Source organism: Podarcis cretensis, assembly GCF_951804945.1.
Source record: "Podarcis cretensis genome assembly, chromosome: 5".
NCBI lineage: Eukaryota > Metazoa > Chordata > Lepidosauria > Squamata > Lacertidae > Podarcis > Podarcis cretensis.
The window spans coordinates 18,390,475-18,414,236 of NC_137174.1; the positions used below are offsets into that span (position 1 = coordinate 18,390,475).

General features: G+C 43.5%; 1 long non-coding RNA gene across 3 annotated transcripts in view; it reads right to left on the bottom strand.

Moving 5' to 3' along the window:
* The window catches only part of LOC307216601, a 75,542-nt gene that overhangs the window by 45,169 nt on the left and 6,611 nt on the right, over nt 1-23,762 (bottom strand). The window contains exons 4-5 of one of the 3 annotated variants that reach the window (XR_013839195.1): nt 18,241-18,362; nt 15,913-16,285 (exon numbers count right to left, since the gene is read on the bottom strand). This is a non-coding gene — a long non-coding RNA (uncharacterized lncRNA). Of the gene's footprint in view, nt 1-14,862; nt 16,286-18,240; nt 18,363-23,762 lie in introns of those variants that run through there. The other 2 variants (XR_013839196.1, XR_013839197.1) reach the window with 2 other exon arrangements.

The window sequence follows — 23,762 nt, forward strand, 5'->3', positions numbered from 1 at the left end:
CCCTGGGGCTCTGTAATTAGTGAGGAACAAAATATTGTATTTTGATGGAAATGATTGCAGTCGAGAAAACTGACATGCATCACAGGGCTGATTACAGGGCAAAAACATGTCAATTTCACATTGATCTCCTTGTTAGTTTGGGGAACCGGCAAGCTCCAAGGCATTTCTCGTGTGTTGGTCCCAAAGGGCCTTTTTCTTCTGGGGAGATACATTTCAAAATGGCATGGCAGCAGTTGGCAAACCGTTTTCTTTGTTAGGCAAGTTGTGATTTAATATCCTGGGATGAGTGCTGATGTTCCTTTAATGGAAGATAGTACGTAGGAAACAGATGAGATTATCTCCATATGTTGGAATAAGATAACCTGAGGGGCGGACAAAGGACCTTTAAATTTCTGTGGCTCCCTATGCAAGGTCACAATTTGGCAAACACCTACCTCTCACCTTCCATTCTGCTCAATTCACTGTCGTATTTGGGTGCCCTCTAGGCTCAGAGGCCAGTGGCAGAACCAGTTGCACTGCCCTATATCTGCCTCTGATCACCTATCAGAGAGTCCCCCCCAACACACACACACACACACACACACACACACACACACAGATGAGGAGGCAGCAGAAGTGTGTACTTGTTTGAATAAACAGCCTGCTGTTGGGGAGAAGCAGAATGTGAGAAAAACCTATGAAATGGCTGTAAGCTGAATGTATTTTGGGGTGCAGGGCCTCTCTGCCACTACTTATATTTTCTACTTATATACTTGCCATGCTCATCAGAAGTCTTCAGTGCTCTTCCTTACTCAAAGCATCACAAAACCCAGAGAGTTTGACCCTGAAATTTCTCATGGCTTAAGCAACTGGGAAGCATGAAAGTATATGATAGCAATAATTGCTAAAGGGATGGAAACCAGGAAACGTATTTGGAAAGCCAGCATTCAGGGTGATCATCTCTCATTATTTAATGCTAATGCATTCCGAATTTTAAAAATATTGTTGTGCAACGAAGGCAAAGCATTTATAGTTTGACACATGTCGTGTTAATGGATATATGCAAATCTACTTAATTAATTACAGGTACAGTTGGTAGACATTTCACATTCCTTCTACAATATTTATATTCTGACCTGTCACACTATGCATATAAGTTGTTTCACAATACTATTTCTGATGTGGCTCTTGATCCTGAACCAGTTTCTTGCCTCTGACAGTGTATCAGCATATCTATTACCTCTGCTACATTTTGCATGGTGTGCTTGTCTCTCTGAAGAACATCCTAAACTATTTTGTAAATTTATGAGATTGCATTCATTCAGGAAAATCAGGGTGGCTTGATCCTTGCTTCATTTTATCCTCAACATTACCCTGCAATGGAGGCTAGGTTGAGACACAGTGACTTGCCCAAGTCTGCTTAGGATATTTCATAGGCATTTCTGCATCAAGTTGCATTTGTTAAAAAGAATCCTCACAAAAATTCTTCAGAATGTTAGTGCGGCATTTGCCTAAAAACCACATTCATGTCTGCAGTTTTGACTAAGGTACGTGTTTTTGCAAGCAGTTCTCAGGTTTTAATATACTGCTGCAAGAGCCGTTTTGTTCTATTAATAGTGCAGATACTTATTTCAAGAGGTCTCGTAAGCATGCCTAATGATCACTAATGAAACACAAAATCACCTCTGGGAGGTATTTGCATTCTATTGTTATTGCCTAAATAAAAAAATTCCTTTTGCTTGCATAATCTGTCAAATGATAGACAAGACCTGCTCTTATTTCACATGTCTTAACTTATTTGCTAATGTTGATAGTGTGATGCACTCACTGGCGGAGGAAGGCTGGTGAGGGGGGGTGCGCTCCGCACCTGGTATCAGCCGTGAGGGTGGTTGACATTGCCGCCCACCCCGCTTGCTGTGTGGGCGGTGGGCCACTAGGGATGATGCTGCCCCGGGCAGCTAGCAGCGCCCCCCCCTGCTCACCATGCAGGCAGCAGGCGGCTAGCCCCACCCCTGCACCGCTTTGGGTGCTGGGGCAGGTAGCTCCACCCCTCAATGCACTGAAGAGGTTCTATCGAAGAGTGGACCAAAACACTGGTTAAAAGGGCAGGTAAGATTGCCAACTGATCAGGGGAGAAAAATTGACCAGGACATTTCTTATGATTATTATTATTTGCCCCTGAGACCAATCATCAGCATAAAATTTGGGGCTGGATGTTAGAATTTTTTTGAGCAGAAGTCGACATCACCAGGGATGCGGGTGGCACTGTGGGTTAAACCACGGAGCCTAGGACTTGCCAATCAGAAGGTTGCGGTTCGAATTCCCGCGACGGGGTGAGTTCTCGTTGTTGGGTCCCTGCTCCTGCCAACCTAGCAGTTCGAAAGCACATCAAAGTGCAAGTAGATAAATAGGTACCACTCTGGCGGGAAGGTAAACGGCGTTTCCGTGCGCTGCTCTGGTTTCGCCAGCATGACTTAGTCATGCTGGCCACATGACCTGGAAGCTGTACGCCGGCTCCCTCGGCCAATAAAGCGAGATGAGTGCCACAACTCCAGAGTTGGTCACGACTGGACTTAATGGTCAGGGGTCCCTTTACCTTTACTTTTAGATATCACCATTCTCAGTTTGTGTGTATGTTTGAACCCATGTGCCAGGCTGTGGAGCTCACCAAGAACTCAGGCCAATGTAAGTTTCAATAGTGGGAGTGGTCCCTACTCACAAATCAATAGTCAATAGTAACAAAAATTATTGAAACTTACGTTGGCCTGAGTTATTGGTGTGCTTTTTTCTTGGTATATTTAATAACAAGAACTCCAACTTATTTAAGGCTGTGGAGCTCAGCTGCAGTATACAGAATGGTGTGAGAAACTTCCAGGAGCCTCCATTTGCTTCCTCCTTAGCTAACTCCACAGGTTCTATTAACCAAGAGCTTAGGTTTATTCTCTAGCACAAGGATGAGCAACATGTGGCTCTCCAGATGTTGCTGGACTGCAGTTTCCATCAGCCCTAGTCAGCATGGCCAGTGGTCAGGGATGATGGGAGTTGTAGTTTGATGACATCTGGAGGGCTACATGTTCTCCATCTCTGATTTAGCCTAGGCAAAAACAACATTACAGCGAGGCTGTCTGTCTGTCTATTTATCAATCCCCATTAAAGTCTGCTCTGTCGGTTGCCTTTTACCTTCAAAGAGGATGCAGAAGGCTTTATAAAAAATCTCTTTGATCTTAGTGCTATGGGAGCATAGCACTAAGGTTAAATATAAGCCTGTGTCTGCTCCCAGCTTGATATTTGAATCACCTGACATCTTATGACATTAGGTGATTGATGGGTGGTTGGCTCCACCCATGCATCAAAAATGGTTCCCCATCACTGCCCTTCAATTATATAATAGGCAGGTGCTTTAGATTACTTGGTTACTGGCGAACCAGCAGTTCCATCCATGATAGCTATGAGCTAACTCAGGGGCACAGAGGAAGTACAGACTTGTCCTAGCCAAGCAATTCCCATCTGGGATGATTTGGTGTCTAGGGGTTATCTGAGACCAGCAGGAGCAAATTGATGTGTTGCCCAATGCAGGGACAGGAGTTATTTAATACAATTTATTTCTAACTCTGTGTGACACAGGATATAAATGGAGGGGAAGACCTGTGGTGACAGGTTCAGAACCTGGACTGCTGAGCCTCAAAGAAACGCAATGGGCTGTCAAAATGGCCAGCAGCCAAGGATGGGAAGCGGTGCTAGCAGGACATTGAAAAAGACATTTCTATCTCGCTTCTAAAGGCTTGCCATTTACTGCGGTTTAATGAGACAATAAGCCACTACGGCTAAAGTTCTCACTCCATATTTTCTGCTAAGCACATTCTCTTTTCAAAAGAAAGGGGTGACTGAACTGACACAACAGACATCACCCCCCTGTCTCTCAAACACCCAGTGAGTTGATTCACTTGTTTTGAATTCAGAGTAAGATGTGGATTACAAAGTGAAAGTTCTTGAATCTGTGGTACCCCCATCATTGTTATTGTCTTGCCTCATTTCTCAATCTCTGTTTACCTGATCACTACCAGCTTCTGAAAGTCAGCTGAACGATGGCAAGTTGAGCCACAATCTTTGTCAGATTAAACAAATAGCTTAATAACTGCATGGCTGTGGCTTCATCAGACACTAAACAACTCACCCATGCTCCTATATGAAAAGCATCTGTAAACAGCCCATAATCCTTGTGGTACCACCATAATCAACACGCATAACACTTTTCATTCAGCATGTCAGCTTGGGATAGAGACAACACTGTTTTTAAAGCTGTTGAACATGGTTTGATAGAGCCTTCGCTTCCAAAGGAACATTGGAAGCACACAAAGACAATACTGAGCTTTATCGATCAATGGTCTGGCTCAGAATTACAGTATTGATTGATATAGTTCAGTATTGTCTCTATGCTGACTGACTGTGGCTCTTCCAGCCTTACCTGGAGATGCTGGTAACTGAAGTCAATAACATCTGCCAAACCCATTTCCTGCAGGTGAAAGTGGTGTATGAGCATATTCACAACAAGCAGTGATACCTATTATCATCTACCTAGCTTTTCAGCTCCTTCCTCCTTGCATGGTGACCACTTCTATTTTCTTGTCACTCCAATGGTGCAGATATATCTTTCATATGTATAAGTCTCTAATGTTTATGAACCAATGTGCCCAGCGCCAGATTTAGGGTGGTGCGGGTGGTTCCCCCGCACAGGGCACCCAGCCAATGGGGCACAAAATTTAGAAGACCCACAATTGAGAAGTTCCATTTGGGGGTGCCAAAATTTGGCCTCACACAGGGCAGCAAAGTCCACTCTTGAATGTGCCAACCTCCTGGAAGTGCAGTCTTGAGGCACAGAAATCAGCTGGGGTGGGGGGGGGCGGGAATCGTCTACTTCTTCCAAGACTGTGTTGCTGACATCACTGCTGACATCACAAATGCTGGGCTTTGTGGTCACAAAATGAAAAGCTGGTACAAGTAACTGCCAGAGCTGTCAGATAAAAATATCTAACTAACTTACATGCAGTTTAATGCCAATACATCTTATTTAATCAGGCTTATTTGGTAAACACTGTGGCCTGATTGAACAAAGCACGCATGCAAATAGCCAGAACAGAGCACACGAAACAGGTGAATCAAGAAAGCTGGAATCACCTGTTTGGTAGTAAGGACAAAGAGGTACTGAATCTCTGCGTCCCTTCCTCTGCGTCCCTTCCTCCACAGCTGATCAGTGGCAATCTAACTTTTTGGCTTTAGATACATATATATTGCTGGATCAGTAGTATCCCCAATTCATCTAGAGTTATTTATGTTTTATTTAAGGAGCTCCCTTGTAATCTTCTAGTCTATTATATAGCTTCCCAGCCATTGAAGAAGGGTAATGAAGTCACACATCTAGTCAAAAGAAGATAGAAGTCAAAAGAAGACAGAGCTCACTTATAAGAAAATGCCAGGGTATGTGTGTGTGTGGAATCATACTACTTAAGCAGGGAGATCCTTAGCTATGGGGCCACCACTGAAAAAACCTTATTTCCTGTGCTCACAATTTAAGATCTGGCTTTTTGACCAAGCAGGTACACAAAGCTGTTTTCTAAAAGAAAAGAAAAAAAGGGGGGGAGATAAACACTCAGAAAGCCTGTTCCACATGATAAAAGCTGGACTGATGTGCAAGTTATAATTTATTATTGCTAGCATACCAACAATCCTGACCTGAACACTGATGGGTTATTTAGTTATTACCAGCGGTAATAACTAGCGTAACACTATTGCAGTTACTTTCTTTTGGCCTGAAGACACACATATTTGGAGAGGGTGGACAGAAGAATCATATTTTGAATGCAAGCCCAGTCTTGAGCTGCAATTAAATCTATTCAATTTAGAAATGGCGTGTTGGAAAAACAAAGATCTCCAAGACTCTCCAAGACCTATAATGCAAATGAGCTGATATTAAGAAATGACTGTGAAACTGAAGGCTCATTCTTCTGATTTATTTATCACCCTTCTCTCCTGTGACTCACTGCCAAATGGATGAACCAACTCTACTGAAAAGCACAGTACTGGAGGGTTTGTTCCCATGTGATGGGGGAATGGGTGGTAATTCAGAGAGACATCATGCCAGCCCAAACTAAATGTGATGGGGGCAGACACACCTGTGGTTCACATGTCTGCCCAGTTCCCATTAGAGGGTGTGACTGTCTTACTTTTACTTCAAAAGAGGAGCACAACTGAGAGGAAACTACCCAGAACAATTATCCCCACCCTCCTGCTTTATATGCGTACAGGCAGGGCAGCTGGTCGAGTAAAGCAGGGGTTGGGAGCCTGTGGCCCTGAAGGTATTGCTGGGGCTCTAAATCCCGTCAGCATGTCTAATGGTCAGCGATAGTGGGAGTTGTAGCCCAGCAAGACCTGGATTGCTGCCAAGTCCCCCACTGCAACCCTAAGCACAGGGCGGCCATTCAGGGCACCAATTCACCATGAAGAAAGGAAGGCCCTGTGCTGATTAAAAAGCTCTGCAGAGTCTCTTCCAAAGAGGCTGCCATGCAAATATTAATCTGTCCTAGTGGTACTTAATTTATTGAATCTGAAGTGATTGCAGTGCAAGGTGGGCTGCGTTCATCTCTTATTCCTGATTAACCATTTTTCCTGGAGAGAAAATGCTATTTATTTGATTAGGAGGAGGTAAAATGTATCAGCAATTTTTATGCCATCAATATAAATTTCTTTTTACAAGCCGAGAGAGAGATGGTTAAGTAATTGTTTTGAGTGCTAGAAAATTCCCACTAAACACATTAGGTCTATTTCATTGGTCAATTTTCTGCAGTTCAGTCATCTAAAACTTTCGTCCTCTTGTTTGGGAAATGTTATTTGGAGTCCTGTTCTGCAGAGCATCTGGGGCTGTTATTTTTAACTTTTGAAAATGCTGGCACCAAGTACTGTACTTTAAATTCCTAATATGTCAATTACTAACATTAAGTAACATTAAGCAGGTGCAAATAAACTCTATTACCAATCATCCATGAGCAACGCAAATGCACTTGGTCATCATCCTATAACTAAGATCCCTAAGATTCACAGTTGAAGGGTGTAAAATGAAAAAATTACTTCCAGTAGCACCTTAAAAACAAACTAAATTTGTTATTGGTATGAGCTTTCGTGTGCATGCACACTTCTTCAGATACCTTCAGATGAAGGATATGTAAAAGAGGGCTGGAATTGCACAGCAGTTCTACAAAAAGGCTTACTAAAGGTTATTGATTTAAATCTGTTATCCTGCACCAATAGCTAGAGGCTGGTTTACTGGCATGGCATTGAAATCTGGGATTACCAGATTTACCCCAAATTTGAAGGGGAGTAGAGAGAAATAGATCATAGAATCATAGAGTTGGATAACGGGTTGTATCCATTATCTAGTTCCTGTGTGTTACATGTAATGGACATTGCAAATATTTGTTTACAGTCTTTGTTCCATGTGAAAACATGGAACGCACAACAACTGATATTCCTCTTCCTATCCCTCAACCCACCCCATGCAACTTATTCATCCCAATGGAAGCTTCTGCAGAAATGCTGATTGCTTCAGAAAGGAGATTTTTTGTGGAGACCTGGGCCTGGAGAGAGTTGCATTCTCCCTCTCCGTAAAGATGCTCAGGCTTCCCTGCGGCTGTTATTTACATAACGGGAAATGTGCCATGTTAACTGCGTGAACGCCATCAACAGCACATCTATTTTGGCCCTCAGCTGTGCATGAGACTCTCCACATCCAAAGCGCCAACTGATGACTAGTGATGGCCCTGCTAGGCTTTTGGGAGAACGTGTACTTTGTGTATCCAACGTCCTAGCAACCGTTCTGGCACCTCCAGTTAAGAGGAACTTAATAAAGCAAGCAACATCTCCCTTGCCTGAGAATGGAGCACGATTGCTGAGGCACCCTCCGAATTATCCGTATGCTTGGAACCACACTCAAAAATAGACGTTTCTACCTCCTTCCCCACAAGTCGTAATAACTGCAGTGATAATTATGTGCAACATAAGAAGCTGCAAGGTGAACTGATGAATGTAACCACTGCTAAAAATACCATAATGGCAGAATTTTGAAAAGACAACCTTGGCTGACTCTGCTCTGACATTTGTAATAGATCCAGGACATCTCCCTCTCCCCCTGCCCCCTGAAAAGGAGGAAAGACTACATATATAAATTAAGTTGCATGTTCTCAAGTTTAAAAATAGCAAGATGTTGCCATCAGGGTCTCTTCATGGGGTGAATCTTGTTTATCTAACATTTCTCATATGTCAGCTCCTCCTATTTCATTCCAGTCTAAATGAACTAAATACTTGAAGAAGTTAGGACTTTGGGATTTGCAAAAGGGTTTAATGACCCCGCATGCAACATTTCAGATCTACAAAGGAGCCTGATATAAAGGCATCTGTGTGTGCACACCCCACTGATAGCTTCTACCAGGAGGACAGGAATAAGGATACACTGTCAGAAGGTCATCAGGAACACACCATCTTCTATCATGGGGAAGCTGTGGCCCTCCTAGGCTACAACTCCCATAATCCTGATTATTGGCCATGCTGGCTAGGGCTGATGAGAGTTGGAGTCCAACAATGTTTAAAAACCATGGTTTTCCCATCCCTGATTTTAGGCTACTGAACTCACAGCATAAAATCCCCTCTTATGGAAGATAGTTAGTCAGGCAGGCAGTTAGCAACATTCAGGTTATTTTGGACTACAACTCCCATCAACACCAGCCAGCATGGCCCCACTTGTGCTTGAAGGGAGCTAACTTTAAACTTAACTCAAGCATCCTTTAGCTGGTTCTTTCTTGCAGAGTTCAGGAAACATCTTAGTCAGGCAAGAAGCTTCTTTTGCAAGATCTGGCAATTCTCAAGTCCAAAGAGAGTGGAAGGAATCCTCCCACAAATGCCGATTGACAAATATTGTGCTTTTACTTTGAACAGGTCCAACTGATGCATTTCAGAAGTAAATCTTTCTTTCTTATGAGCATGCTGTTTCTGTAACTTCAGTTCAGATACTGGGCTATCATGCTTTGAATATAAGCAAGGTGGATATATGTTAAAATGCAGTAAATCCAGATTTCCACTCCTACAACAAGCTAACCCTCCAGCATCCTGGAACATTCTGTTGTTGATCGTGGTGGTTATGGACTACACACTTCCAAAGAGGACCAGTGAGTAAACTTTAGCTGTAGCTAGGACAGCTCTGCCTGACTTAGGAGAAACTGCATTTCTCATACAGCTGTTGATACTCAGAAACTGACAACCTGGAGTGCAATTATCAGCAAACAAATCTCAGAAACTTGCTAGTCCTCCTAATCAAGTGTGTTCTCCTTCATGGAGAGCACGTGTTGCGGTGGGGGCTAGCAAGACACCCCGCTGTTGCTGGGAGGGAAAGAGTGTGGCCACCATTAGCAGAGGGCTGGCTGTTGCTGGGGAGAATTATATGTTGACATTTTTTGATTGACAGCCCTAGCCTTTAAATGCCCTGCACGCAGCGTTGAGCTTCCTCTTTTTGTTGCGTGCATCGGATCATCCGCCCTCCCTCCCTATTTTAGGCTGTTCGCTTGACCTTGCTATGCCTGTCATGGGGTGGTCTGCTTTTGGGGCAGGGGCCCGGTAGGAATTTTGTCCATTTGGCTGATTGGCTGGTGCCATTTGGTTTTTGCCTACTGCGTAGCAAATTGTCACAACTTGTAAGGTTGCGGTTAGGCATTGGTTTGGGAATTGGTTGGTGGAGGGGTATGGATTTGGCTGTGCCTGCCCCTCCAAAAGTGCTGCTGCTGCAAGGGTTTTCCACTAAAGGAACCCAGGGGCTTGCCATACTTTTGTCCGAACCCTGTCAAGGGGCTAGGGCCACACAAGAGCCCCCAGAAGCATTTGGGGAGAGGTGAGGCATGGTTCCCAGTCCCATCTCTCCCCCCGGGTGTCTTACCCTTTTCTGACTTTGCAGGCGTGCGAATGTCAGACTGTCCCTGTGTGGGGTCAGATAGTTGCAACCCATGCCTAAGCAACCACTCACATTGGTTGTAATTTAATAAAGTTGTGGCCAAAATTATGCCAAAAACCTTAAACAAAAATAATGTGTCACTTGTGTTTTATTGGGGGGTGTCTTGGGGACCTCGGCATGCAAAGATCCTGCAGAGAAGACTAGATAATTTACAGCACAATCCTAATTATGTCTGCTCAGAAATAAATCACCCAAGACGGATGGCTCAATCAGTAGAGCATGAGACTCGTAATCTCAGAGTCATGGGTTTGAGTCCTACACTGGGCAAAAGATTCCTGCATGGGGTTGGACTAGATGGCCCTCGTTGTCCCTTCTAACTCTACAATTCTATGATTCTATTCTAGGAATTCATTGGAGCTTACTCCCAGATAACCAGGGCTCGAATTGCAGCCTAAACATCCACGTGGGATGAAGCAGTGTTCCTTGAATCTCCAGACTTAAAAAACACGCTAAAAAAACTGAGTCTGAGGTTAAAAGTTTAAGGGCCAACAAATTTCAAACAAGTTGTTAATGTGCACACAAAACCCAGTACACTGTTTATGTGAATGTCCATTAGTTCAAGTGCCGCAGGTCAACACAAAGCCAGATATGGACTGTTTTGAAGCTGGGGATCCTAAACAGAAGAGTGAGAGAGAGCAAAGACGTGCTAATCCTTATAAGGCAAAAGCCAACAGCGGAGGCCAGAAAAGTTGATGTATGCCATTTTTAAAGTATGCAGAAAGCCCATAAGATCACAACACCAACTGGCAGGGTGTCAAGGAAAGGTATGACTGTGAAAGGAAAGGATTTTGTGACCAAGTCTACTCTCATGTGACTGAAGGGGGATTTGTTTTCCATCACAAATGCACCAGGCAGGAGATGTGTCACAGAGACCTATTAGCATTACAAGACCTAGCTTGCTGTTGTCTACAGCACTGATTCACAACAGCAAATTTTGCCCAAGTATTTTGTCTTCCCAGTTACTAATTTGTTGGAGATTAGTAGCTGCTGCAGCAGCAAGTCCTAAACTTTTGGCTTAGTGAGTTAAAACTGGTATTTTTACTATACCTTTGCCCAGTGCTATACAGTGGTACCTCGGGTTAAGTACTTAATTCGTTCCGGAGGTCCGTACTTAACCTGAAACTGTTCTTAACCAGAAGCACTACTTTAGCTAATGGGGCTTCCTGCTGCTGCCACGCCGCCGAAGCACAATTTCTGTTCTCATCCAGAAGCAAAGTTCTTAACCTGAAGCACTATTTCTGGGTTAGCAGAGTCTGTAACCTGAAGTGTATGTAACCTGAAGCGTATGTAACCAGAGGTAGCATTGTATTTCTAGAAAAAGAGATGCCGGAACTCTCCATGTTCTCTTATAATAGCAATGGCACCTACCTGAGAGGCACCGGAAATGAGTTCCAGCAAGTTCCAGCTAAAAAAAACCCCAGACTTGGTCAATGTAAGTGTGGGTTCCAATCCTATACTCCTCCTAGACCAGAGGAAGAAGGGGTTCTGTAGCTAAGAAATTGGGGGTGAGTGGATATAGATGAGTTAAACCCCTCCTGTTTTGGGCCAAAAATATATCTAAATCCAACCACAGCCAACCAGATACATTGCTGCCTTGCTAGTGATTGTTCCAGAAGTAACAACCCATTTCTCCGTTGGCCAACCTTAATAGATGATATTCAGACATATACTACTACTGATCACGGGGTTCCATTTAGCTATGATGGCTAATGGATGTTGATAGACTGATCTTCGTGAGATTGTCAGTTCCTTTTAGAAACTATCTAAACTAGTTAAGAGGAAGCCAATCTGAGATAGACCAAGCTACTGCTGGCTGAAGTAGACATTATGGGAATATAAAGAACAGGTTATAATTCTGCATTAAAAGGTTCATATATTCCACATCACAGAATTTGAATAAATGTAGCCTTCTTGACCCCCAAGGTGGGGAAAAACGAAAGTCCAAATTAGAGCAATACCTTTATTAAGGTAAAGGTAAAGGTACCCCTGCCCGTACGGGCCAGTCTTGACAGACTCTGGGGTTGTGCGCCCATCTTAGGCACACTGAAATGTCACAAAATTGGCAAAAAGCTTTCTCTCTATTTTCTCACTGTATTTATATACAGTGGTGCCTCGCAAGACGAAAAGAATCTGTTCCGCGATTCTCTTCGTCTAGCGGTTTTTTCATCTTGCGAAGCAAGCAGAATTGACGGCTTAGCGGATTAGCGCTATTAGCGGTTTAGCGGCTTTTAGTGGCTTTTAGCAGCTTATCAGCTTAGCGGATAAGTGGATAAGCGGCTTAGCGGCTTAGAAAAAGGGGGGGGGGAGGAAAAAAAAGTCAGAAAAACTCGCAAGACATTTCGTCTTGTGAAGCAAGCCCATAGGGAAATTCGTTTTGCGAAGCGCCTCCAAAATGGAAAACCCTTTCGTCTAGCGGGTTTTTTGTCTTGCGAGGCATTCGTCTTGCGGGGCACCACTGTATTGATCTTAAAAGCTTGCACACTAGTCTGTGGCATGTTAGTTGGCTTAATAAAAGCTATTATTGTGTTACACTCACAGATTTGAGCTTTAAAGCACGTTCAAAGCACTTTCCATCAAAGAATCTTGGGAACTGTAGCTTACCCCTCACAGAGCTCAACAAACTATAGTTCTTAGGATTATTTGGAGAAAATGTGCTCCGAATGTGCTTTAAAGCTATGGAGGGTAAATTTCCTTTTGCTCCTTCCACATTTCAAAAATAATGTTAGATACAGCACAAGCTTAATTATGGGCAGTGCTGTTTTTTTTCTGGAAAAAGAGGTGCTGAAACTCACCATGAACAGCTCCCTTGTTCTCTTAGAATGGCAATGGCACCCACCTGAGAGGTGACGGAACTGATTCACAACAAGTTCAAGCTGGAAAAAAGCCCCGGTTATGGGAAATGTTTTATTTTCTTTCTAAAAAAAAGCCCACCTCTTTTCCTCATAAGCACGAAGCACAATGAATCACAGGCCAATTATGTTTCCTATCTGCTAATGGGCATTATTGCGGCAACAGCTGCCATTTGGCAAGGTGAAGCCACATAAGCACAGGCTTATGTTTCGGGCCCAAAACAGGAGGTTAACTCAGTGGCAGAGCTTTATGCTTCGGCACCGGGGGCAGAGAGCGGGCGGGGGCATGGCTGGCGCGCGTCTTGGGGGAGTGACGCACCGCCTTTGGGGGCATGGCACCCAGCGTGTGTGTGGGGGGGGGTAGCTGTGATGGCACTCCACCGGGATCATGGTGCCGGGGGTGGTGTGCTCCCCCCGGCCCCTCTTCCTCCACCAGTGGGTTAACTCCTCTATCTATCGCTCCCATTTGGCTAAACGTCTGAAGCATGTTTGTACTTTCTGATCCACAGCTACTCAAAAGCAACCCAATCCCTTCAGACCATTGTTGACCCCTTGCCTTGCAGGACTTTGTGTGACTGACCATCCAGGAGCAATGGCATTTCAAAGGGAACCTGTGGTGTGAAACCCACTGTACTGCAACACATGAAGAGAGGCAATGCTATCCCTTGTGGCACAATGGGTTTTTCTTGCACTAGACGTGTTCATTGCTTTAATGATGCCAGGATGTCTATACTACTGTCCTTTTCTGCAGTTCATTTCTGGCACAGATACATAGTGGACATGCTACATCACAATGGGACAGTGGCACTGTGGTCTAAACCACTGAGCCTCTTGGGCTTGCTGATCAGAAGGTTGGCGGTTACGGGGTGAGCTCCCGTTGCTCTGTCCCTGCTTCTGCCAACTTAGCAGTTCGAAAGCACACCAGTGCAAGAAGATAAGGGAAGGTAAACGGTGTTTCCGTGCACTCTGGTTTCCGTCATGGGGTTCTGTTACACCAGAAGCAGTTTAGTCATGCTGGCCATATGACCTGGAAAGCTGTCTGTGGACAAATGCCTGGCTCCCTTGGCCTGAAGTGAGATGAGCGCCACAACCCTGTAGTCGCCTTTGACTGGACATAACCATTCAGGGGTCCTTTACCTTTTACTTTTCTTTTTTATTACATCACAATAAATTTGTTAGTCTTTAAGGTGCCACAAGACTCTTTGTCATTTCAATACAAAATGCTGTTGTGTCAGCAATCACAACAATAAGCTGGGGAAGAAAAAAGGACTGCCAAATGCTTGTCTTGAATGGAGCTGGGTGCAACTTTAATAGTTGCTTGTTATGGAGGCGATTGAACATGAGACGTTCTGCATGTACAGCATGTGCTCTACCACCGAGCTATGGTTATTCCTCACTCCGGAAAATGCTCAGACTGCAAAGCCTTCCTAGACTTGAGAAAACAGTCTCAATAGCTAACTAGGCTAGTCAAGGAAAAACAGGCAATGCAATTAAATAATCATGAGAAACACCAGGTTACTGCTGGCTGAAGTAGTTAAACGCTTTGTCCAGCATTGTATGCGCTTCCTAGAACAGTCCTGCAGTGGCTCTTTTAAACTGCCATGGCGTACTCCAAATAAATCTGGGAGCTGCAGTTTGCTTTCATTTTTATTATTATTATTAAAGATTTCTTGGTTTACAAATGTATGCGCAATGTCTCTTTTTTCAAGTTACATTTTCCATAGGTCAGTTTCATTTGCTGAGACATTAGGAGGAAAAGGGGGGGAGAGGTGGAGGGGCCAGAGCTGCTGTTTGTTAAGGGTGCTGTGAGCTGTTAGGAGACCCCTATTCTCCTCACAGAGCTACAATTTTCAGACCGGTTCAACAATCTCTAATCCTAATCTCCAGTCCTAGGAAATTCTGAGAACTGTAGCTTTGTGATGGTACTGCAGGTCTCAGAATTCTTTCAAGGGCAAGTAACTGACTGTTTAAAATGATATGATATGCTGTACATATATACCACAGATGGAGCCTAAGAATACACAAAACAAAGCTAGGAAATGAGCAACGGTGCCTGCTGATCTCCAGGGCACAGTTCAGCACTTTTAAAATGATGCAGATGCTCCGTTAAATTTAATATTGTGGCCCACCAGCATGGGACTTTTACAACCCTAAAATGATGCTGGAGCCACCAGCCAGAGTGTGTGGTAAGTCCAACTGCTAGGCAAGTGAGGAGATGAGTTCTCAGCAGCCACAGGACACCCTCTCCTTAAACAACAGACAACCAACTTGATAGCAACATTCAGTAGATGCCTCTCTGACACTTAGTGGCAATCATCACCCTCTCAAACTTCTTCCTCCAATTGTTACCTTTTCTTTTTTTTTAAAGTTCTCAATAATGTTATTTAAAGTCATTACCGGCTTCAATGCAAGGATAATCCCCAACACTAAAGCAGAATATCTGAAGGTTCTGAAATGGTAAGTGGCTGCAATTTGGAGCCTGGCTGCCTGCAAGCATGGCCCATTCAGTTTCTTCTCGACGACCCTCCGCTTATTACCAGTTCAGGCTTGGAAGGTGCTGCTGCATTTCTCATATGGCTGCCTGCCTCTAATTAAAGGGGATGTGAGCACAACCAGAACCCAGCTGAAAGCTGCTCCAATGCTTTATCTTTTAATTCAGCTCCCTAATGCCTTCCCCCTTGCACATGAAGAGCAGCTCATTAATTTCCCACCCAAATGTGATGTGTGCTCTTCCTGAATGCATTTAGCCATGCTTCACAGCCTCTGGACCTAATTGCTATCATTAGAGAAGTTTTCTGCACCACAACATACGGCAACCACTGCCGCTTCCGTTCATTTGCACATTGCTTGGTAAACCTCGGGGTTCCCACCTTCCCACCTCTCTTCACATGAGCATCTCAGTTTATCATAACTTCTTGTGTATCTAATAATGGTTTAATCACTCAGTGTATCACGGCTCAGTAGCAGAATGAGATGTGCCCAAGAAACTATTCTGTCCGTGAAGTATCTCTATTTCAATTTCATTAGTATTCTTACCAGGAGCTTCTGTTCCTTTTCAAAGTATCTGCTGCACACACCGTGTTTGCTAGGACTGTCGTCAGCAACTTGGTTCTCCGGCGGCTAGATGCATGTGCTGCACCGTAACACATTATCAGTTTCAACACGATGCTTTGGATGATGTTTTTGTTTTGTCAGCGAAGGATTTGCCTCATTGCCTCCCACAACTGCCTTGTGTTCTGCATTACAATGTTCAATCTTCAGTATCTTTATGTGACGTCCTGGCCACAACTCTGATTGCCTTGTTGCTACCTTGTCCTGGTAAAACCAGCATGGATAATTTTGGCTTCACAAGGCTGGAGAGGTGGAGTGGAAAATGTTCAGAGATGGAGGCCAGCTGTCCCACAATGTCCTGAAAGAAAGCAGAGGAGGAAAGTCAGTTCCCCTGTGGACATCTGGAGGACCACTCTAACCCCAAACTCAAGGCTCAGGGTTGAATTGGCCCAATTCCTGTATGGTCCTCCTCTTGCCCCCAACCCCAGGCTCTCCTTCCACCCGACATCTTCTAAATCTCATTCCCGGCTCTCCCACACACCCCACTGCCAGATATCCTGTGAAGCATCTCACTCACCACAATTGTCCATGTGGCTTGAATTCTTTGAAAAGGCTGCAATTTGCTGGTGGCTCCAGTAAGTCTCTGAGCGAGCAGCAAGCATGCAGACCAGAAATTTGTCATCCCTGTTGAGTGGCCCAAGTTGCAAAAAGCAGGCTTTTCCTCCAGGGAAGGGGAGATTCTTTGCACCCAAGACTGCAGAACTGGGGCAAACACCACAGGTGGACAGAGCATCTGAAGGACTTAGTACCTATTCCTCTGTTTTTTATCTTAAAGTCAAACCTCAGGTGCTGGCAAGGCCTGGCTCTGTGGTGAAACGGCAATGGCGGGGGGCAATATTTATTATACAGTGACAGGCAACACCTGTCACAGACCCTGCATCTCTCCTTGCTTGAGTGTTTTTGCCTGGCTAGATGGTGTCCTTGGACTGGGATTGTGCTCCCTGCCTGCCTTGTTGCTTGTGTGTTATGTGTTTGTAAATTTAGTGATCCCCCCCCCCCCCATGGCTGGAATGTAAGCTAGTGTAGAAATGCAAAAGCTGTATCTTCTGCTCTACCCCAGTGATTCCATTCCCAGGCCATTTTTTTGCCATGCCCCACCTTAGCATCTCTAAAATCTCGATCCCCCCCCCCCCGCCCATGACATGTAATCCTTATTATTCAAAAAGTGAACTTCTATTCTCGCGGAGGAAGCCTAAAAGGCCATTAACTTGGTTTACCTCATTCTCGAATTGCTCCCCTTAAAAATCAAATTGCCCTTCTGTGGGACGTGGGAACCACAGCTCTACCCATTTCTACCTCTGACCCCAGCTGCCACAGGCATGTGGCCCTCAGAATGGGGCTCATGAGAGGAAATGTGCCCCCCGAACATCTGTGACTATCGACTGTGTCTGAGGCCTACTCAGAAATGCCTTCTTGTCTCAGTCAAAATCATCTTCATCAGACCCCACTAATTTCTGGAGAATGAGGGTACTTGTGAGGGCTAAAAAGCAGCTGCAGCACAACAGTGCCCCCTCCCCCCGTTGTGTCATAACTACCATTTCCATGTTTTGTTGGGGTTTTGTTCCCATTCACAAGTATTCCTTGGTTTATTAGGTGTCTTAAAAGGGCCTGTAGGCCTCAAAAGGTGGCTTCAGCCCTTGATTCTGCCTCCACTTACCCTCATTGGAGCAACTGACATTAAAGGCCTCAGCTGGGCCTAGCAGATGGCAAAGCTGTAAATAAGGCTGAATTAGGGAAGCCAAAAGCCTCCATAATATGAAATATAAACAGAATATTCAACATATTTTACAGGGAGTTAACCATTTTGTCCATGTGGTGTGTCTGTGTCTCTCTCAGTCTCCATGGGAAACAGTAACAAAGGGTCTGTGAGACTTCAGCCACTGTTTCCATTCTGGTATAAACTTTTCTAGGCCAAAGCCTACTCCTCTATCTAATATTTTATTCTACTGAGCTTTAAACAACAGCTTTTTACAACAAACACTCATAAATGACCTATGCTATAAATTAGTCATTTTGTGTTGCCAAGTCACCCTTCTGAATGAAGGGGAAAGAAAAGACTGCCGTAGCTGAAGGGCCAGGAAGATAAAAACAGTATTTTCTGTGTTACTTTTCTTAATGCATAATTTGTTTCCATTTATTCATCTTGCACAGAGATCACCAGGTAGCAGTTTGCCCTATGTATGAAAGTTTAAATGTACATAAAATGCTGCATTTGAATGCTCTGTATTTTAAATGCTGTAAAGGGAAGTTTACCTTAGGCAAGAGGTTCCACTACAGCAAGAGCATCAAGAGAAGGCTGGTGTTTTTCCATTTCAATGAGCTGCCATTTTCCATTTTGATGACCTGATGAGTCATCACCAGAAAGGAAACACAAGCTGCAGAACAATCACAGCAGGAAGCTGAAGCTTGAGAAACCTGTGTGTGCTACTTGGTGATGGCTAGCAGTAGCAATAGTAAGTCTGCATATCCCACTTCTGAGTTTATGGCCCCTGTGAGAAAAGCCTGGTTTGTGAGCATGGATGGAGGGGAATGACATCTCATCCATTAAATATGATTGATGTGTGTCCACTACAGATCTGAAAGGGCTATCAAACTAAGGAATTCCAAGCACTACCATGTCTCAAAGGGCTTGGGATTTGTAAGAAAGTATTCTAATCTTGTTCACGTCCTAGATTACTTTGTGGAAGTGAAACTTAGGTTTTCAATCTGGCTGCTCCCTTAATTTTTTAAAAAAATATATCTTTGTTAATAACTGCAGCTTTCTGACATGACCTCATGGTCCTATTTATTTGGTAGGTGGCAAAGCTGTCTCTAGACTAATGTCACTTCAAAATGTCTAAAATGAGCTCAGATGGAGGCCTCTCTATAAGTTAAAAATAATAATAATCTGCACATAGAAAACTAGCATTTTAACAAGAAGGGTTCTAGCCCTGCCTTCTTTCAGACATGCTACCTTTCTGTGTGTAGGAATCGTTTTGAAGTGGGGCAGGGTGAAGAGGGTGTCACCCAGTTATGAGAGATTACATCTGTATTCTGACATATGCAGCCCATACATTTACCACTTTGGTGTGAATGGCCATTTTGTGATGTCAGCCACACTTGTACTCTCAAGAACACACTCATATCTTAAGAAGCATAACACCAGACCATAACATCAGAACATTTGCTTATCATGAAGATGCAATTTACCCTAACCAATTCAGTGTGTGCTTAAACTGCAGAAAGTTTACAAAGAGTCAACAATAAAGAGTAGAGATATAGCAACCTTGCGCAGAAAAGCAAAGAAGGGGCTTTCATCTGTCAAATTGACTCCCGCCCCCCCAGGAGGCTGCATCACATACTGATTTTGAAAGTCAGTAGTTGAACTAATGTTCAGGTTTGACAGCTTGCAGACATGACTGTGTCTTTGGGATTCAGCTTCGAACACTGGTATTTGGTATTGTTAAGAAGCACAGGCCTATATGCAGTTTTTGTAACTTATTCTGGTAGTACTTGGGAGTCATAGTTTCAACATGACATGAGCAAAAGGCAGTATGTCTTATACTCAGGCAATATGTCTTATACTCAAATGCATTCAAAGTTCCATACATACTGATCATCCTTAAATCTGGGAGATGTTTGATCTGCATGTGCGTGCATACGTGCACCCCCCCCCACCACTTCACAGTTTGCCAAATCACCTGAATTCTGTAACCTGTGTGACCAGAGAATTTTTTTCTTGAGCATTAAAAGGAAAACAATAACAAGGTATGCTGTAGCAAGCATATGAATATGCTTGCACAGGATTTTGCGAAGCCTGCCTCCCCGTGGCAGAAAGTAGTAAAGGTAAAGGTAAAGGTACCCCTGCCCGTACGGGCCAGTCTTGACAGACTCTGGGGTTGTGCGCCCATCTCACTTTAAGAGGCCAGGGGCCAGCGCTGTCCGGAGACACTTCCGGGTCACGTAGCCAGCGTGACATCGCTGCTCTGGCCAGAGCCAGAGCCAGAGCCAGAGCCGCACACGGAAACGCCGTTTACCTTCCCGCTAGTAAGCGGTCCCTATTTATCTACTTGCACCCGGAGGTGCTTTCAAACTGCTAGGTTGGCAGGCGCTGGGACCGAACGACGGGAGCGCACCCCGCCGCAGGGATTCGAACCGCCGACCTTTCGATCGGCAAGCCCTAGGCGCTGAGGCTTTTACCCACAGCGCCACCTGCGTCCCGGCAGAAAGTAGAGATGTCCCCAAAAGTGGGTTTTGGTGGTCCTGGCCAGGAAGTAAGAATGGAAGGCTCACAGTATAAAGCAGGATTCTTTGTACCTTAACAGGCAGCGCCTTCTAGGAAGCGATGAAGACTAGCAGTGCCAATTCCTTTGGTCTTGTAGAAGTGCAGTAGCTTTTCTTGCATTGAATGGAGGGGTGGAGCTAACTCCTTTCCCTCCCAGTTCCATCATGCACTAGCAGAACTTGGGACGCCCTGGCCAGGATAAGTAAGGGCATAAACCACCCACCTGAATAGCAAATGTTACAGATAATCAACTATTTTCATCTTTATGTGCCCCAAACATCCCCAATCATTGCCCATACTAACTGAGACTGACAGGAATTCTAGGGCAAAAATACCTGGAAGGCACCACATTGGCTAAACTTACTGGAATTACTTAATTATCTTCTTCAGTCTGAATTTAAGAAGAGCTGCAAAGAAATCAGGCAATAATACTAACACTAGGACTGTTGACTACAAAGAAATGAAATTACAGAGGACGTTTACTCAATAGTATTTTGAATACCCCTGTAAAGAACAATATAATATAGAGAAGATTAAAACATGGGTGTGTGAATCCCTTAATCTGATCCTAAAGCTGTGGAGGAGAAATAAAGTAATTCATCTAATGTATCAGAGAGCCTCTACATTAGAGCCTCTACTAGCTACATTAGTTTTAGCTAAATAATTATGCAACTCATTGCAGTGTCCACCATAGTTCTGTCATTTTGTCAAGTCAAAGTGCATTATTTTTAGAATTACAAAAACCACTTCATTACTTGAGATAACCACATGCCCCATATAATAGCAGAAAATATTTCACTTAGCCATTATGTGGAATTTATGGTCATCTTTCAGTATGATCACCAAAACAAAATCATGCAGATTATTAACCAGGGAGAGGATGGAGACAGCTATTCAAATATTTCAGTAGCTGAAGGAATGCTAGGTTGCTTCATAAAGTGTGCATTCATAAGACATTCTTTCTCTCCCAAGACGTCTGAAATCAGGTCCAATGAAGCCTTTGCATGGTCCAAAATATGTACCCTCTACCCCACCCAGTGGCTTTGCCATTTTAAGCCTTCTCTTAACTTGGGGTAATTGTTTTCTTTTTCAGCCTTACACACATTAGCTTGAGAAAAGCTTATAAAGCACTCCCATTTCCAAACTGGGCATTGGAAGGTCATGGGTTAGGACTCCAAATCAGCAGGGGTGAGGTAGTAGAATTTTTACCTTTTGCCTAATGCCTCTTACACTGGAAAGAAAAAGGACCATCCACCAAGCCCAATTTCCATCAGGCAGATGTTTACCACTGATACTCAAAATGTATTATTTTGTTAAATGGGAAGGGCACAAAGAGTGGTATGTCAAGCTAGCATCAATGGTATCAAAACTGAAGCAAGCTTTGCTCTGAATTTTCTTTTGGAGTCATTATGCTTCACGGGTAATTGCAACTCTATCAACAAAATGCAATTTGGAATCTCACTGTAAAATAACCATTACAAATGTCTGTGAATTTGTTTTAATTCTGTAACTTGGTTGATAGTAAAAAAATTCCTTCCAGTAGCACCTTAAAGACCAACTAAGTTAGTTCTTGGTATGAGCTTTCGTGTGCATGCACACTTCTTCAGATACACTGAAACAGAAGTCACCAGACCCTTCTATATAGTGAGAAGGTGGGGAGGGGTATTACTCAGAAGGGTGGTGGGATTGGGTGATTGGCAGATAGCTGTGATGAGCCTGTTGACGACTCTTAATGACTGCAATAGGTCTTACAGGAAAAAGCAAGGGGTGAGAAGGTGAAAAATGGCTTTGTCATGTATAATGAGATAAGAATCCAATGTCTTTGTTCAGACCAGGTCTCTCCATGGTTTTAAGTTTGGTAATAAGTTGCAATTCAGCAATCACCAATCACCCAATCACCCAACCAATCACCCAATCCCACCACCCTTCTGAGTAATACCCCTCCCCACCTTCTCACTATATAGAAGGGTCTGGTGACTTCTGTTTCAGTGTATCTGAAGAAGTGTGCATGCACACGAAAGCTCATACCAAGAACTAACTTAGTTGGTCTTTAAGGTGCTACTGGAAGGAATTTTTTTATTTTGTTTTGACTATGGCAGACCAACACGGCTACCTATCTGTAATTGGTTTATAGTAGTAAGCTGAACAACCGAGTCAGAGAGGGATTTATGCAACACTTCCATATGAGTCAAGTTATAGAAATTGACCTTTATTTTAACACAATACTCAGTTTCTTTACATTTTTTTGTTTTCATACAGTGACTTTTTTTTAGTTCAGAAAATATATTGTAACAAAAATTAAAAAAAACAACAACAATGGGGGGGAACCTTTTTTACTTTCCTTCTATGTGATTTACAAGAACCCCTCCTCATTAGAACCGTCGGTTGAACTGACCCAAGCAGGATGATTAAGGTCTGTGTGGAGATAAACTTTAACCAAAAGTATGCTTTATGGAGACCGAGAAGCAATAAGAGCTTTTGGGAATGGCGCAGCAGTTAATTTGGAGTCGCCATCTTGCCAAAGGATTTATAGCCGGGAGGAAGAATGGACTTGGTTTTCAGACTGCATTCCTAGTGAATCTCCTCAGAGGTTTTGAGAAAGGAGGCAGATTGGTGAAGATTAATGACGCTAAGACTGTTTTGATGTATGGAAGTGATGTTATATGGAAAACGTCTGGATATGGCTACTGGATAAAAAAAAAAAAAAAAAACCATGCAGGATTACAAACTGTTCTAACCAGCTTGCGGAGACTGTCAGAGGTCACAAAGAGAAAGGAAAAATATATGAAAATAACAACAAGAGATGTGGAAAAATAATAAGAAAGGACTGGATAGTACTGTGAACATCATAAGGTTAGATTTGTGGACATTAAAACAGCAGTAAGAAGCAAGAAGTTGATTGGATCACTTCGGAACTTGAAATATGGGTACCCCCAACAAAAATTTAAAATTTGGCTGTGTAATTTGGAATTTATGTAATTTGGTTTGATTTGATGTGATTGGTTGGTTAATAAAAATTATTCTTAAAACAAAACAAAACAGACACATTTTTTGACAGTGGCAAAACTAACAAGTTACAGGACCACACCAGAGGTTGTCATATCCCTATAATAGAGGCTGCAATTCTAATTAAATAAAAATCTCTATGGCTATTACACACCAAAAGAACAAAGCTTGAGCAATGTAAGCTTCCAATTACATAGACTACCTAAATGAGATAAAATAAAGCCTGGGGTAGGGGAACCTGAATAGGTTGCTTGCAGCATCACAGTCTTATGAAAAAGGAATCCACAGGACCTTGTTTTGTTCTTGATCAACTGTTGTCATGATCTGACACTGAAACTGAAACTGCGCGTTGTTCCTTTCGGGGGAATAGTTTGAGAGTGACACAGGGAGAAGCCTAAGATAAGGGGGCATCTCTTTTTGTAACTCCCATTGAGCTCTGGGAAAGGAGAAAGGAATTGGGCTTTTTGGCTTTCACTTTTCTTTACTGTTTGTGGAAGCAGAATTC